Raw genomic sequence first — 17,194 nt, forward strand, 5'->3', positions numbered from 1 at the left:
GGGTTTAGCAATTCACATTTTCACTGGGCTTCCATCTTATCTTCTAACACAGCTTAACGAGCCCACCAAGTCAGCCATTGGATGGCTACTTGGCCCAATTCACTTTCTTGGGCTATTAAATCGCTCGTTTTGGGCCTTACGACGTACGAAATATTTCACTACACAAAATAAGAAAAATTGAAGTTTTACTCTAAAACTTAAAAAATTCAAAAAATATCCTAATTGTTGAAAATTAATATTTAAAATGTGTATGTTGAATATTTGAATTTTGAATATTTGAATGTTGAAAATAAGAGTTGTAAATATTGAAAATTAGTGTGTGATGATGTAGGTAATGATGATTTTATTTTTGGATTATTTGTAAAAATTTTCTATAAATAGATCTCTCATTTGTGAAGAAAATCACAATTGAGTTGAGAGAAAAATATTATAAAGTGTGTAGTGTGATAATTTTGAGAGTTTGAGATTTTTACTTTTTACCGTAAATTTTTGCTTTTTCACAACATGTTATCAGCACGAAGCTCTAAAAGTCCTCTATATTTTTCCAAGCTCCAAACAGAAGAAAAAAGTAACAAAATAATAATATTATTTTACTGTTTATTTATTTATTGTGTATATACTTAATATATAATATAATGTTATAATAAAATAAATTTTTCAAAAACTTGTTATAAATCCTGGGATAATGTTAAGACGACATCCCATACTCCCGGTAAGGGATACGATAAGTATACAAGCCTATAAGATTTTTAAACAAAATATCATATGACACTTCATTATAATATTGTGATATGATATACATAATTATTTAAAACATTACTAATATTATATACACCATANCAGAAGAAAAAAGTAACAAAATAATAATATTATTTTACTGTTTATTTATTTATTGTGTATATACTTAATATATAATATAATGTTATAATAAAATAAATTTTTCAAAAACTTGTTATAAATCCTGGGAGGATGTTAAGACGACATCCCACACTCCCGGTAAGGGATACGACAAGTATAAAAGNTATTTTTAATTATTTTGGTTATAATACTCACGAATCTTGTACTTATCGGAGAATATCCTCCTCGTGTGTTTTCTTTATTTTTACGAATGCTTGTACTTGTTGTTTATCCATTACTTTGTATTGCAATATTCATTAACTAATAAAATGCATCATAATTCTTTTTAGTACCACCATGGCTAACTTGACAAAGCTTGAATTCATTGCTCTTGATATTACGGGGAAAAATTATATGACATGGACTCTCGATGTAAAAATGCATCTTGAGTCATTAGGTCTAAATGAGACTATAAAAGAAAATGGCATATGCACATCACAAGAAAAGGCAAGAGCCATGATATTTTTGCGTCGACATCTCGACGACGGATTAAAATGTGAATATCTGATTGAAAAAGATCCCATGGTTTTGTGGAAGGGATTAAAAGAAAGATTCGAACATATAAGGGAAGTTATACTTCCGACCGCCCGGGATGAATGGCATACGTTGAGATTCCAAGATTTTAAGAAAGTCAGTGATTACAATTCAGCGATGTATCGAATAATCTCGCAGCTAAAATTTTGTGGACATGAGGTTACAGAATCGGAAATGCTTGAAAAAACATTTTTCACTTTTCACGCATCAAATATAACTCTACAACAACAATATAAAGTGTGTGGATTTGCGAGATATTCTGAACTCATCGCCTGTCTTCTCGTGACGGAAAAGAATAATGAGCTGTTAATGAGAAATCATCAGGCACGACCCACTGGTTAAACGGCATTTCCTGAAGTAAATGTCGTAAGCAAAAATGAATGTAAACCTGGAAACCAAAATCATAGTTATAGACAAGATTTTGGTCGAAGACAAAATCGAGGTCGTGATCGTGGACGTGGACGTAGACGTGGACGTTGAAGTTGTCGTGGTCGTGGACGCGGCCGTGGTTTTGAAAATAATCGAGATAGTTATTTCTATAACTCATCTCAAAAGAGCGTCCCAAATCATCCACCAAAAAGGCATCATGAGAATATGAGTGTTAATGAGAATCACTCAAAAAGATTTGAAAGTTCTTGTTTCAGATGTGGTACTCCAGGACATTAGTCCCGTATTTGTCGAGCCCCTGAGCACCTTTGTAAACTTTATAAAGAATCATTAAAGGGGAAATAAAAGGTGACCAATTTTACTGAACACAATGAACCTTTGAATAATTCAACTCATTTTGATACTGGAGATTTTCTGATTGATTTCTCAGACAATGACCAATTTGCTGGTGAAATAGATATATAAAAAAATTTTATTTTTCCATGTACTTGTATGATAATATTTTATCGTGTGTTAAATTTTTAAATATGTATAGTATTGTATTTTATTTTTATAAATGTATTGTCAGTAATTTTATTTCATTGCACACTTTTTTTGAAGTTGAAATATGGAAAATGCTATGAACCAAGCTGAAGTTTGCATACCTGATAGTGGTACAACGCACACTATCCTCCGAGATAAAAGATATTTCTTGGAACTAAAACCAACAAAAACAATGGTGAATACAATATCAGGTCCTGTAGACTTGATTAAAGGATGTGGTAAAGCACAATTTTTGTTACCTGATGGTACAAAATTTTTTATCAATGATACTTTATATTCACCACAATCGAAAAGAATTTTTTTGAGTTTTAATGATATATATTCCCATGGGTATGATACTCAAACAATGAATGAAGGGAATGAGAAATATATGTGTCTTACCACATATAAATCAGGAAAGAAATGTGTGATTGAAAAACTACCAATGCTCCATACTGGATTGCATTATACACATATAAGTCCCATTGAATCAAACATNTGAACGTATTCAGGGTGATATTTGTGGACCAATCCATCCACCATGTGGACCATTCAGATACTTTATGGTATTGATTGATGCCTCCAGCAGATGGTCACATGTATGTTTATTGTCAACTCGAAATGTTGCATTTGCAAGATTACTTGCTCAAATAATAAAATTGAGGAATCAATTTCCCGATTATACAATCAAGAAAATTAGACTTGATAATGCTGGTGAATTTACTTCCCAGACTTTCAATGATTATTGTATGTCTATGGGAATCATTGTTGAGCATCCTGTTGCTCATGTACATACTCAAAATGGATTGGCTGAATCATTGATTAAACGTCTGCAAATGATTGCTAGACCAATGATTATGAAAACAAAGCTCCCTATTTCTATATGGGGACATGCAATTTTACATGCTGCTTCATTAATTCGCATCAGACCAAGTGCATATCATAAATACTCCCCATTGCAGCTTGCATTTGGTAAAGAACCAGACATTTCTCATCTGAGAATTTTTGGATGTATGGTGTATGTGCCTATTGCACCACCTCAACGAAAGAAAATGGGACCTCAAAGAAAGATTGGAATTTATATTGGTTATGATAGTCCATCGATCATTCGATATCTTGAACCACAGACAGGCGACGTGTTCACAGCACGTTTTGCTGATTGTCATTTTAATGAGGAAATCTTCCCAATGTTAGGGGGAGAACAGAAACATACCGAAAAAGAAATTACATGGTATGTATCATCATTGTTACATCTGGATCCAAGAACAAAACAATGTGAAAAAGATGTACAGCAAATTGTGCACTTGCAAAGAATAGCAAATCAAATACCAGATGCATTTGCAGACACAAAAGGGGTAACTAAATCATATATACATGCTGCAAATGCCCCTGCTCGAATTGAAATTCCGAAGAAACAAATTGAAGATAGTCATGATGTCATTAAACGCCTGAAGCGTGGAAGGCCAGTTGGTTCCAAGGATAAAAATCCTCGAAAAAGAAAATTCATAGAGAAACACAATGATCACAAAATAGAGAATGATGTTCCTGAAGAAACACATAATGATCACAAAATAGAGAATGATGTTCCTGAAGAAACACATGATGATGAAAATGTTTTGTCAGAACCACAAACTGACGAGAATCATGAAATCTCTATCAATTATATTAATACTGGAAAAATATGGAACCGAAAAGATATAGAAGAAATTGATGATATATTTTCTTATAATGTGGCAATCGACATCATAAATGATAATGAAGATCATGAACCAAAATCTTTTGGTGAATGTAAAAATCGGCAGGATTGGATAAAATGGAAAGATGCCATCCAGGTTGAATTGGATTCGCTAAATAAACGTAATGTTTTTGGACCTATAGTCCTTACACCTGAAGGTGTAAAACCTGTTGGATACAAATGGGTTTTTATTCGAAAGCGAAATGAGAAAAATGAAATAGTAAGATATAAAGCTCGACTTGTTGCACAAGGTTTTTCTCAAAGGCCTGGAATTGATTATGAAGAAACGTATTCTCCTGTGATGGATGCAATTACGTTTCGGTATTTGATTAGCTTGGCAGTATCTGAAAATTTAGAAATGCGTCTTATGGATGTTGTTACAGCCTACTTATATGGATCACTTGATAGTAATATATATATGAAAATCCCTGAAGGATTTAAGATGCCTGAAGCACAAAGTTCAAAACCCAGAGAATGTTATTCTGTGAAATTACTAAGATCATTATATGGGTTGAAGCAATCCGGCAGAATGTGGTATAATAGGCTAAGTGATCACTTGATGAAAAAGGGATATGTAAATAATTCAATATGCCCTTGTGTTTTCATTAAGAAAACAACATCCGGATGCGTAATTATTGCTGTATATGTTGATGATTTAAACATCATTGGAACAAATAAGGAAATTCAAGAAGTTGTGTCATACTTGAAAGAAGAATTTGAAATGAAGGATCTTGGAAAAACCAAGTATTGTCTGGGTTTACAAATTGAACAAAAAGAATGTGGAATATTTGTTCACCAGAAAAATTATACAGAAAAGATCCTTAAACGTTTTAATATGGATAAATCAAATCCTTTAAGTACTCCAATGGTTGTTAGATCATTAAACATAGAAAAGGATCCATTCCGTCCATGTGAAGATGATGAAGATATTCTTGGTCCAGAAGTACCATATCTAAGTGCTATCGGTGCCCTTATGTATCTTACAAATTGTACAAGGCCTGATATATCTTTTGCTGTAAATTTATTGGCAAGATTTAGCACATCTCCAACAAAGAGACACTGGAACGGAATTAAACATATATTCCGTTATCTACGAGGAACGACAGACTTGGGACTTTTGTATTCAAAAGATGCTAATCCAAGTATAATTGGTTATGCTGATGCTGGATACTTATCTAATCCACACAAGGCACGTTCCCAAACTGGATATGTATTTATTCGTGGTGGCACAGCAATTTCTTGGCGTTCACAGAAACAAACATTCGTAACAATTTCATCAAATCATGCCGAGATTATCGCACTACATGAAGCAAGCCGTGGATGTGTGTGGTTAAAATCAATGACCCAACATATCCAAATCTCATGAGGATTATCATTCGACGAGAAGCTTGTGATACTATATGAAGATAATGCTGCATGTGTTGCTCAAATGTAAGAAGGATACATAAAAAGCGACAGAACTAAACATATTCCTCCTAAGTTCTTCGCATTCAACAAAGAGTTTGAAAAGAATAAATGTATTGATGTTCGTCACATTCAATCAAGTGAAAACTCATCAGATCTCTTCACAAAGGCACTTCCTACGACAATATTCAGAAAGCATATATATAATAATGGGATGCGCAATCTACGAAATCTGTGAAGAATTGTTCGTGTCAACATGAGGGGGAGTTTACGTGACTGCACTCTTTTTCCCTTACTATGGTTTTTATCCCAATGGGTTTTTCCTAGTAAAGTTTTTAATGAGGCAGTACAAAAACACGTAATGAAGACATCATCGTATCATGATCATCATCACAAAGGAGAGTGTTGAAAATTAATATTTAAAATGTGTATGTTGAATATTTGAATTTTGAATATTTGAATGTTGAAAATAAGAGTTGTAAATATTGAAAATTAGTGTGTGATGATTTAGGTAATGATGATTTTATTTTTGGATTATTTGTAAAGATTTTCTATAAATAGATCTCTCATTTGTGAAGAAAATCACAATTGAGTTGAGAGAAAAATATTATAAAGTGTGTAGAGTGATAATTTTGAGAGTTTGAGATTTTTACTTTTTACCGTAAATTTTTACTTTTTCACAACACTAATTTTGAAGTACTTGTTTCTATTTTTATTCAATTTTTTCACATCAAAACAAATGATCTTCTAAAACCAAGTCTTTTGTGAAGGACTTAGTCCGGTGAGATTTTTAATCCGCGTGGAACCGTTGCGTGTGAACAAGGCCAAGCCATTTATCAAGTTATTGAATCTGGTATCACTGGGGCAGGGCTAAAATTTTAGAGCCACAGGCAGGCAATCAGCAAACATCAGGGCATAATGCCACACTCAAATCTAAAGTGAAAAGTGTCAAAACAACACCAGGAAAAATGAAAATCACAGTGGACTAAGAAACAATTCACAGCTTAAGGGTCATGAGAGGCCCAGGCCCACTATGGGAGGACAGACAAAGAAAGCCCAAGCGAAACAAAAGAACTATTGTCAATTTAGCTCTTTTTTGTTGTGAAAAAGTAAAAATTTACTGTAAAAAATAAAAATCTCAAACTCTCAAAATTATCACACTACACACTTTATAATATTTTTCTCTCAAATCAATTGTTTCAAATCTTTACAAATGGAGACTTATTTACAGTATTTCTTTGGAAAACAATCCAAAAATAATTTCATCATTACATACATCATCACACACTAATTTTCAATATTCAACACCTAATTTTACCTAATTTTCAACATTCAACATTATAATTTTTCAACACAAATATTTCACATTTTCAACACTTCTCCTTGTGATGATGATCATAATACAATGATTGTCTTCATTATGTGTTTTTATACTGCCTCGTTAAAAATATTACTAGGAAAAACTCATTGGGATAAAAACCATAGTAAGGGAAAAAGAGTACACTCACGTAAACTCTCCCTCATTATGACATGAACGATTCTTCACAAATTTCGTAGATTGCGCATACCAATATTATATATGTGCTTTCTGAATATTTTCGTAGGAAGTGCCTTTGTGAAGAGATCTGATTAATTTTTACTTGATTGAATGTGACGAACTTCGATATATTTATTCTTCTCAAGCTCCTTGGTGAATGCGAAGAACTTAGGAGGAATATGTTTAGTTCTGTCGCTTTTTATGTATCCTTCTTTCATTTGAGCAACACATGCATCATTATCTTCATATAGTATTACTGACTTCTCGTCGAATGATAATCCGCATGAGATTTGGATATGTTGGGTCATTGATTTTAACCACACACATTCACGGCTTGCTTCATGTAGTGCGCTAATCTCGGCATGATTTGATGAAGTTGTTATGAGCGTTTGTTTCTGTGAACGCCAAGAAATTGCAGTGCCTCCACGAGTAAATACATATCCAGTTTGGGAACGTTCCTTGTGTGGATCAGATAAATATCCAGTATCGACATAATCAATTATACTTGGATTAGCATATTTTGAATACAAAAGTCCTAAGTCTGTCGTTCCTCGTAGATAACGGAATATATGTTTTATTCCGTTCCAGTGTCTCTTTGTTGGATATGTGCTAAATCTTGCCAATAAATTTACGGTAAAAGATATATCAGGCCTTGTACAATTTGTAAGATACATAAGGGCACCGATAGCACTTAAATATGGTACTTCTGGGCCAAGAATATCTTCATCATCTTCACATTGACGGAATTGATCATTTTCTATGTTTAATGATCTAACAGTCATTGGAGTACTTAAAGGATTTGATTTATCCATATTAAAACGTTTGAGGATCTTTTCTGTATAATTTGTCTGGTGAACAAATATTCCACATTCTTTTTTTTCAATTTGTAAACCCAGACAACACTTTGTTTTTCCAAGATCCTTCATTTCAAATTCTTCCTTCAAGTATGACACAACTTCTTGAATTTCTTTATTTGTTNTATTGACCAAAAGATTTTGGTTCATGAACTTCATTATCATTTATGATGTCTATTGTCACATTATAAGAAAATATATCATAAATTTTTTCTATATCTTTTCGGTTCCATATTTTACCAGTATTAATATAATTAATAGAGATTTCACGATTCTCGTCAGTTTGTGGTTCTGACAGAACATTTTTCATCATCATGTGTTTCTTCAGAAACAACATTCTCTATTTTGTGATCATCATGTGTTTATTCAGGAACATCATTCTCTATTTTGTGATCATCGTGTGTCTCTATGAATTTTCTTTTTTGAGGATTTTTATCCTTGGAACCGACTGTCCTTCCACGCTTCAGGCGTTTAATGACATCATGAGTATTTTCAATTTGTTTCTTCGGAATTTCAATTCGAGCAGGGGCATTTGCAGCATGTATATATGATATAGTTACCCCTTTTGTGTCTGCAAATGCATCTGGTATTTGATTTGCTATTCTTTGCAAGTGCACAATTTGCTGTACATCTTTTTCACATTGTTTTGTTCTGGGATCTAGATGTAACAATGATGATACATACCATGTAATTTCCTTTTAGGTATGTTTCTGTTCTCCCCCTACCATTGGGAAGATTTCCTCATTAAAATGACAATCAACAAAACGTGTTGTGAACAAGTCGCCTGTCTGAGGTTCAAGATATCGAATGATTGATGGACTATCATAACCGATATAAATTTCAATATTTCTTTGAGGTCCCATTTTCTTTCGTTGTGGTGGTGCAATAGGCACATACACCATACATCCAAAAATTCTTAGAAGAGAAATGTCTGGTTCTTTACCAAATGCAAGCTGCAATGGGGAGTATTTATGATATGCACTTGGCCTGATGCGAATTAATGCAGCAGCATGTAAAATGTCATGTCCCCATATAGAAATAGGGAGCTTTGTTTTCATAATCATTGGTCTAGCAATCATTTGCAGATGTTTAATAAATGATTCAGTCAATCCATTCTGTGTATGTACATGAGCAACATGATGCTCATAGACATACAATAATAATTGAAAGTCTGGGAAGTAAATTCACCAGCATTATCAAGTCTAATTTTCTTGATTGTATAATCGGGAAATTGATTACTCAATTTTATTATTTGAGCAAGTAATCTTGCAAATGCAACATTTCGAGTTGACAATAAACTTACATGTGATCATCTGCTGGAGGCATCAATCAATACCATAAAGTATCTGAATGGTCCACATGGTGGATGGATTGGTCCACAAATATCACCTTGAATACGTTCAAGAAACATTGGTGATTCAGTTTGGATTTTGGCTGGTGATGGTCTTATAATAAGTTTTCCAAGAGAACATGCTTTACATTGAAATTTATTATTCTGAAAGATCTTCTGGTCTTTCAACGGATGACCATGTGTATTTTCTATAATTCTTCGCATCATTGTTGAACTAGGATGTCCTAATCTATCATGCCAATTTGTTAATATTGAAAAATTATCAACTACCATGTTTGATTCGATGAGACTTATATGTGTATAATGCAATCCAGCAGGGAGCATTGATAGTTTTTCAAACACATATTTCTTTCCTGATTTATATGTGATAAGACACATATATTTCTCATTCCCTTCATTTATTGTTTGAGTATCATACCCATGGGAATATATATCATTAAAACTCAACAAATTTCTTTTCGATTGTGGTAAATACAAAGTATCATTAATCAAAAATTTTGTACCATCAGGTAACAAAAATTGTGCTTTACCACAACCTTTAATCAAGTCTACAGGATCTGATATTGTATTCACCATTGTTTTTGTTGGTTTTAGTTCCAAGAAATATCTTTTATCTCGGAGAATAGTGTGCGTTGTACCACTATCATGTATGCAAATTTTCATGGGATTAGTTCCTTGTTTAGCTTTGTTCATGGCATTTTCCATATTTGAACTTCAAAAATATGTGATGAAAAAAAATTATTGACAATACATATGTATATATAACACATATCATAATTGTACAATAAAACATTATCGTATGAATACAAGAAAAATAAATTATTGTATATTTATATTCCACCAGTATATTGTTCATTATCAGAGAAATCATTAAGAAAATCTGCAGCATCAATATTTTTCATTTCTATCCCACCAACATATTGATCATTTCCAGAGAAATCATTCAGAAAATCAGCAGCATCAAAATGAGTTGAATTACTCAAACGATCATTGCGTTCAGTGAAGTTGGTCTCTTTTTCTTTCTCCTTTATCGATTCTTTATAGAGCTTGCAAAGGTGCTCGGGGGCTCGACAAATATGAGACTAATGTCCTGGAGTGCCGCATCTGAAACAAGAACTTTCAAATCTTTTCGAGTGAATTTCATTAACACTCATGTTCTCTTGATGCCTTTTCAGTGGATGGTTCGTGACGCCGTTTTGAGATGAGTTATAAAAATAACTATCTCGATTGTTTTCAAAACCACGGCCTCGACCACGACAACGACCAATTCCACGTACACGTCCACGACCACAACCTCGACCTCGACCAAAACCTTGTCTTTGAATTTGATTTTGGTTTCCAGGTTTAAATTCATTTTTACTTACAACATTTAATTCTGGAAATGCTGTTGATCCAGTGGGTCGGGACTGATGATTTCTCATTAATAGCTCGTTGTTCTTTTCCGCCACAAGAAAACAGGCTATAAGTTCAGAAAATCTCGCAAATCCACGCACTCTATATTGTAGCTGTAGAGTTATATTTGATGCGTGAAATGTAGAAAATGTTTTTTCAAGCATTTCCGATTCCGTAACCTCACGTCCACAAAATTTTAATTGCGAGATTATTCGATACATCTTCGAATTGTAATCACTTACTTTTTTAAAATCTTGGAATCTCAACATATTCCATTCATCACGGGCGGACGAAAGTATAACTTCTCTTATATGTTCAAATCTTTCTTTTAATCCTTTCCACAAAGCCATGGGATCTTTTTCGATTGGATATTCACATTTGAAACCTTCATCAAGATGTTGACGCAAAAATATTATAGCTTTTTCTTTTTTTTTTGTGATGAAGATATACCATTTTCTTTAATAGTCTCGCTTAAACCCAATGAATCAAGGTGCATTTCTACATCTAGAGTCCATGGCATATAATTTTTCCCCGTAATGTCGAGTGCAACAAATTCGAGCTTTGTCAAGTTTGACATGGTGGTACAAAAAAAATTATGATGCATTTTATTAGTTAATGACAACAAATACAAGCATTCGTAAAAATAAAGAAAACACACGATGATGATATTCTCCGATAAATACAAGATTCGTGAGTATTATAACCAAAAAATTAAAAATAATCTTGAGAAAGCCATCTTCTATCAGTACGAATATTATAAATTAAAAAAAAATTCAAAAATATAACAGATTTTAAAATTTTAAAAGAATATGATAAGGTGGGGTTCGTAACCCCGCTTCATTGAGGAGTCGGGGTCTGAGACCCCGACTGTCTTTTTATTTTTTTTCCGACAACTTCTTACAATTGATTAGTGTTGATTTTTTTTTTTGTCATTTTGTATGACAAATGTATCTGATAAAGCCAAATTGAACACCCGTGATGGCCAAATTGAACACCCGTGAATCTATACTAAATTCAACTTGCAATATCAGTGATGCTCGAACATGTTATTGCTTGCTTTTATCATTCCTTTCCCTCGTGTTCTTCTTCTAAGGTGCATGTAAGTTTTTTCTTCTTTTCTATCATTTTTTTTTCTTATTTCAATCTATTTTTCCTCTTCAACACCAATTTTTTTTATTCTTTACTTTGTGTTTATGATGAACTAACAAGAAGCTTAAATTTTTTTTCTTTTGCAGGTATAAATTTTTTTGAAAAATCAATAATTTGGAGTTCTTCGTCAACAAAGTAAGTGATTTTTTTATTAAACAACAATTGTTAATATTTTTAATTAAATTTATCATGACTTTGTTATGTTTAGTGTTATATCATTCATACTTTGTAAATAATACAATTTAAGATGTTAAAATTTTTTAATGGTGACAAATATTAATGTTAAAACGGATACGAATGCCTTGAAAAATTATAGTAATCAAAATTTAATTGTTGAATATTAACTAGTTTGGAGAATTAGGATATTAAATATAATTTAGATACAATCTGATAAATTTTAAAAACTTTTTTTATTCAATTAGTTTTCAGTAGAATGAAAATTTTGAGCAAATTAAAAATAATTTTGTGATATTAATTAAATTTTAAGTATAAAAATGTTTATAAATATTATAAAATAAAAATCTTGTAGCAAATTTTAACCGACATTTGAATTATAATTTAATTTTTTTTTGTCATATATTTATGAGTATATGAATATTTATCAGTATATGATTTTTCTAACTAAATATCTATTCATTATTATATATCCTTTCTAAACATAATAAATATAAATTGTATAAATAGTCAAAAAGATATTAGTATTTATAATACAAAATTTTTCTAAGATCAAATAATTATTTATAATCTTTTTCTAAAAAAGAATTCTATCAAAATCGATTGAGAGAAATGTTTTATAATTACAAAGCTTTTAATGATTAGTTTGAAAAAAATAAATTGGTTATACAAAATAAATACTAATTTGATATACATATATACGTGAAAATTTTCTAATAGTAAACTTTTCATTAATAATATTAAAAATATTGTTTATATATTTAAAAAATTAAATAGTATACTCATTTTTTTATATCATAAATGATATAATTTCAAATATTTTTATGTAAATATATATAAAAAAATATTATAGCATTTTTCTCATAACATAAATATACTGAACTTTCCTAAAATAAATTTATTAATTTTTGTACACTTAAAAAATATATTAATTGTAAAAATATAACAAAATAATGTTTTATTAGCTTTTTGGACTTAAAAAAATATTGTAATTTTAAAAATATAATTATAATTTTGTATTATTATTTCTATTTTTTTGAAGGAATATTATTATTTCTAATTAATAATAAATTATTCTTGTTATTTTTTACAAGATGGGGGCATATATCAAACCGGTCGACCCTAGTGTCCTTCACTTGCAGGAGACTCATATCTCAAGAACAATATCAAGCGATAATATCGATACCATTTTAGAAGTCAGACGATCGGATAACCGAATTTCGAAACTTTATAGTTCTGGCTTAATTCACAATCGTGTTCTGACCCTCTTTAATGAGATGGGGTTATATGGTGTTCTCCGATGTGGCTTTCGACCTATTGACAATCATCTAATTACAGCTTTAGTTGAGAGGTGGAGACGTGAGACTCATACATTCCACCTACGTGTTGGTGAGGCCACCGTCACACTCCAGGATGTTGAAATAATATGGGGTTTGAATATTAAGGGTCAACCTGTAACGGGAACCGACATGAGTCACACGGCTGAAGAATGGCGTCAAAAATGTGTCGAGTTACTAGGTTTTGCACCCACTGCATCTTTAGTGACTGGAGGACGCTTATCGATATCTGTTTTAGACGCACACTGCAGAGAAAATCAGATTGACAACGACAGTTCAGACTTGGAGGTGGTGCAATATACTCGATGTATTGCCCTGATGGTAATTGGAGGATGCATGTTCCCTGATTCTCGTGGTGGTGTTGTGAGTCTTATGTATTTGCAGCTACTTCTTAATATTCCACGGGTGAGTAGGTATAGTTGGGGAAGCACTGTATTATCCTTCTTGTATCGCGAGTTATGTAAATCATGAATTATAGGGAGGAAAATAATTTGTGGGCCTTTGTTGATCTTACAGGTAGCTTTATTATTTTGCCTATAATAATTTCACAATTTTTGTAAGCCAAAAATAATTTGTAGGCCTTTGTTAATGGTGCTTTCTTTAATGCAGGTTTGGGCATGGAGCAGGATGACATCGCTTAGTCCTGATGTACATGGTTATTGCCATATTGTTTCTGCAGCACCCGATGTAAATGATAACGACTATGATACAATTCTTCCAATTGCTCCTTATGGTGCAAGGTAAATTTTTGCAAATCAATTTAGCATTTGAGTTACAAAAATATTTGAAATTACTTTTGTTTGTTTGTTTTGGTGGGCTCGTCATTTTAGTCATACTCATACATCTACCCACTCAGTACGTATTATACGTGAGATACTTGATCTTATGGAAGATGGTCAGGTGTTTATCAATCAATATTCATCAATATTAATACTAACATTCAATTAACACTCATATTGATTTTACATTTTTTTATTAATTGCATTTTAATTGGACTGTTTACAATTTCGAAGCGCTCGATGTGCAAGCATTCATCACAGGACATCAAGGGGAAATATGGCGATGTGTATGCCCTCTAATTTGTTTTGATATTGTGGAAATGTATCGTCCAAATAGCGAAGGAATTGGTTACTCCAGTGGACAAGCATATTTCCGAGCCATTGTGATTAGTGTTAATGCAAATTTATCTAAGTAAATTATTTGTACTTATTTTCTAATGTTTTCTTAATTGATATGATTTGTGCTACATAGGACGAGGAAGCAACAACACTCAAAAATCGATTCAGAGGGCTTAGCGTACATGAACAATCGAGGGAGGCACTTGAGGAAGCCATTCAAGATGATTGGAGAATTGCATCCAATCCCACTGCTATCAACATTTTGTGCTTGTACTTGGTATATAAGTGGGTTCCGTCAATGCTAATAACCGTACGACAATGTTCAAACCCATCTATGCACGGTCTGAATGCCCAAAACACATAGTTCAAAATCTTCACTGTTGGGTTATACGTATCAATATGGTTCCACTCAACGATAGAGCCTGGATTGTGCTTCACGAGGGCGCCCATATATCTCGGTTGTCGTCGAACAGAACTTTCCCATGTTCCATAAACATTCTCAACAGATCGCCTCAAGCTATGCCATGCCTTGTGATACGAAATATTGTACCCAAATTTGTCCTTAATCAGTTGCATTACATATTTGATTTCGTATGAAGGGTCACAACGAACTATACCCACAAGAGTGTTTGCCACCATGTTCATGTCCACGTTATGATGGTCAAGGCCGACATGACTAGAGATACACGTATGTGACCCTCCATACTTAGTGATTTTCCAATAGCCCGACTTCACCTTGAGCGATGCTCGAAGACCCCAATGACATGGCATAGTTGAAGACTTATTTTTGCAGCAAACTTTCCAGAACGTCGGTGAGCTTTGGACGACACGGTACTCACGTCGTGCGACCCTAACAGAGTAGTCCTTGACACTGGCAATCAGTTCTTTTTTGTCCTTGAATATCATGTTGATGCACAAATCGCCTCTTTCAGGGTTGTAATAGGTCGTGCGACTTGCATATGGGAGATCTGTAGAATCTGGAATTTGCTCATCGTACACTTGGCTGAAAAATGGTGGATCTTCACAGATTATCGACCTATCCGCTTGAATATTGTCAGGCATCGTACCTTGCCTCCATGCTTGAGATGATGTACCCTCATTTGGAACTTGTGAATAACCGACATCACGTTCAAATGCATTATTATCATCATTTTCATCAACATTACCATCTTCAGAATCGTTGGAAGGTGAATCTTCATCACTATCCTCATTGTGGTAACTATCCATAAAGAAATCACGTCTCGTTTGTTCATCATATGATGTGAACGGAGTAATTTCATACGGATTACACCTTCTTCTTGCACTAGACTCCAATCTACGCCCATCATCTGCCCATGGAATGGTTTGTTCAACCACATGATTAGTCACATAGCGATCCCAATTATTTGGCTGTTCATCTTCACCCACAACAACATTTGAAGTGCCTCCTCCATCATCGAAGCCCATTGTACTAAATCCTTGTGTAATACATGGGATTTAGGCTTCTAGATCATTGGAACAAACATTATTTTGTACCGACTCAGACTCAATATACAAATATAAACACCGCAGGTCAATCTGAGATGTCATAAAATGTAAATTATCGTCATCTTCGATACAAAGTTGAAANTTAGGCTTCTAGATCATTGGAACAAACATTATTTTGTACCGACTCAGACTCAATATACAAATATAAACACCGCAGGTCAATCTGAGATGTCATAAAATGTAAATTATCGTCATCTTCGATACAAAGTTGAAACTCTATTCTATGCGTCATCTCCATGTAGGCATATTTGGTTGTCAACTTCAGCATAAATTCCTTGCTGTTAATATTTAACTTTTTATACAATCTCTTCATCAAATCAGAATAAGTTATGGAACGTGGTACCATCATCATCTTCACAGCAGGCTTGCTGTATTCCACAGTTCCTTGTTGTGCAACTACATAACCATTGACATACAACGCCACTGATGTAGTGTCCATTTTCTGTGTTACGTGAATATAATTATAATTAATCACAACACAACATATGTTATAAAACTATGAAATTCTGAATAAATTAACCATGATCGTAAAGTGATTGATTTTAGAGAAAAAAAAGTTCATTTTAATAAATTAAACATTGTCGTCATTTTATTAAAGAATATCACACACAACATATAAATAATACAATATCAACAATAAGATAATCATGTAGAATTAATAAGCATCTATAAAATTTCACTTATAGAGTTTAGAAAACAAAAATACTTCGTCTAACTTTGCAAAATTAAGTTTAAACAAAGAGATAAATTAGTATTTGTAAAATCAAGTTTTTTTAATAAAAATCACATACCTGAAATTTAATAAAAATCACAAAATTATTTCTCATTTAGTCAAAATTTTCATTATATTTAAAGTGATGGATTTTAGAGAAAAAAACAAGTTTTTTTTTAATAAATTAACCATTGCACTCATTTTCTTTAAACAATATTACACACTACATATAAATAATACAATATCAACAATAAGAAAATCATGTAGAAAATAATAAGCATTTATAAAAGCTTCACTTATAGATCATAGGAGAAAAAAATGCTTCATCTAACTTGTTCGGATTTTTGTACAGAGCACCAAAATTTATTTTAAATAAAGAGATAAATGAGTACATGTAAATAAAATTGAAACAAAATGTTGAAGAAAAAATACCTTTATATATAACCAACATTCAGCTATAAAATACACTACCACATCATTGCCGAATGCATCTTCATCAATGTCAATACGAATGAATTATTATTCAAGTAAGTTATACATATATAGTGGGACGAATGAATTATT

The 17,194-nt window shown here is 32.4% G+C and overlaps 1 long non-coding RNA gene across 2 annotated transcripts; it reads left to right on the forward strand.

Moving 5' to 3' along the window:
- The first annotated feature begins 11,526 nt into the window (after positions 1 to 11,526).
- LOC140989418 (uncharacterized) lies at positions 11,527 to 14,086 on the forward strand. Of its 2 annotated transcripts, XR_012177483.1 has the most exons (4): positions 11,582 to 11,712; positions 11,849 to 11,897; positions 13,031 to 13,789; positions 13,883 to 14,077. It is a non-coding gene; the product is annotated as an uncharacterized lncRNA (long non-coding RNA). The 2 variants fall into 2 exon arrangements; XR_012177482.1 differs by having other exon boundaries at positions 11,527 to 11,712; positions 13,031 to 14,086.
- Positions 14,087 to 17,194: the final 3,108 nt, after the last annotated feature.

The sequence above is a fragment of the Primulina huaijiensis genome, chromosome 1 (genome assembly GCF_012295235.1).
Source record: "Primulina huaijiensis isolate GDHJ02 chromosome 1, ASM1229523v2, whole genome shotgun sequence".
Taxonomy (NCBI): Eukaryota; Viridiplantae; Streptophyta; class Magnoliopsida; order Lamiales; family Gesneriaceae; genus Primulina; species Primulina huaijiensis.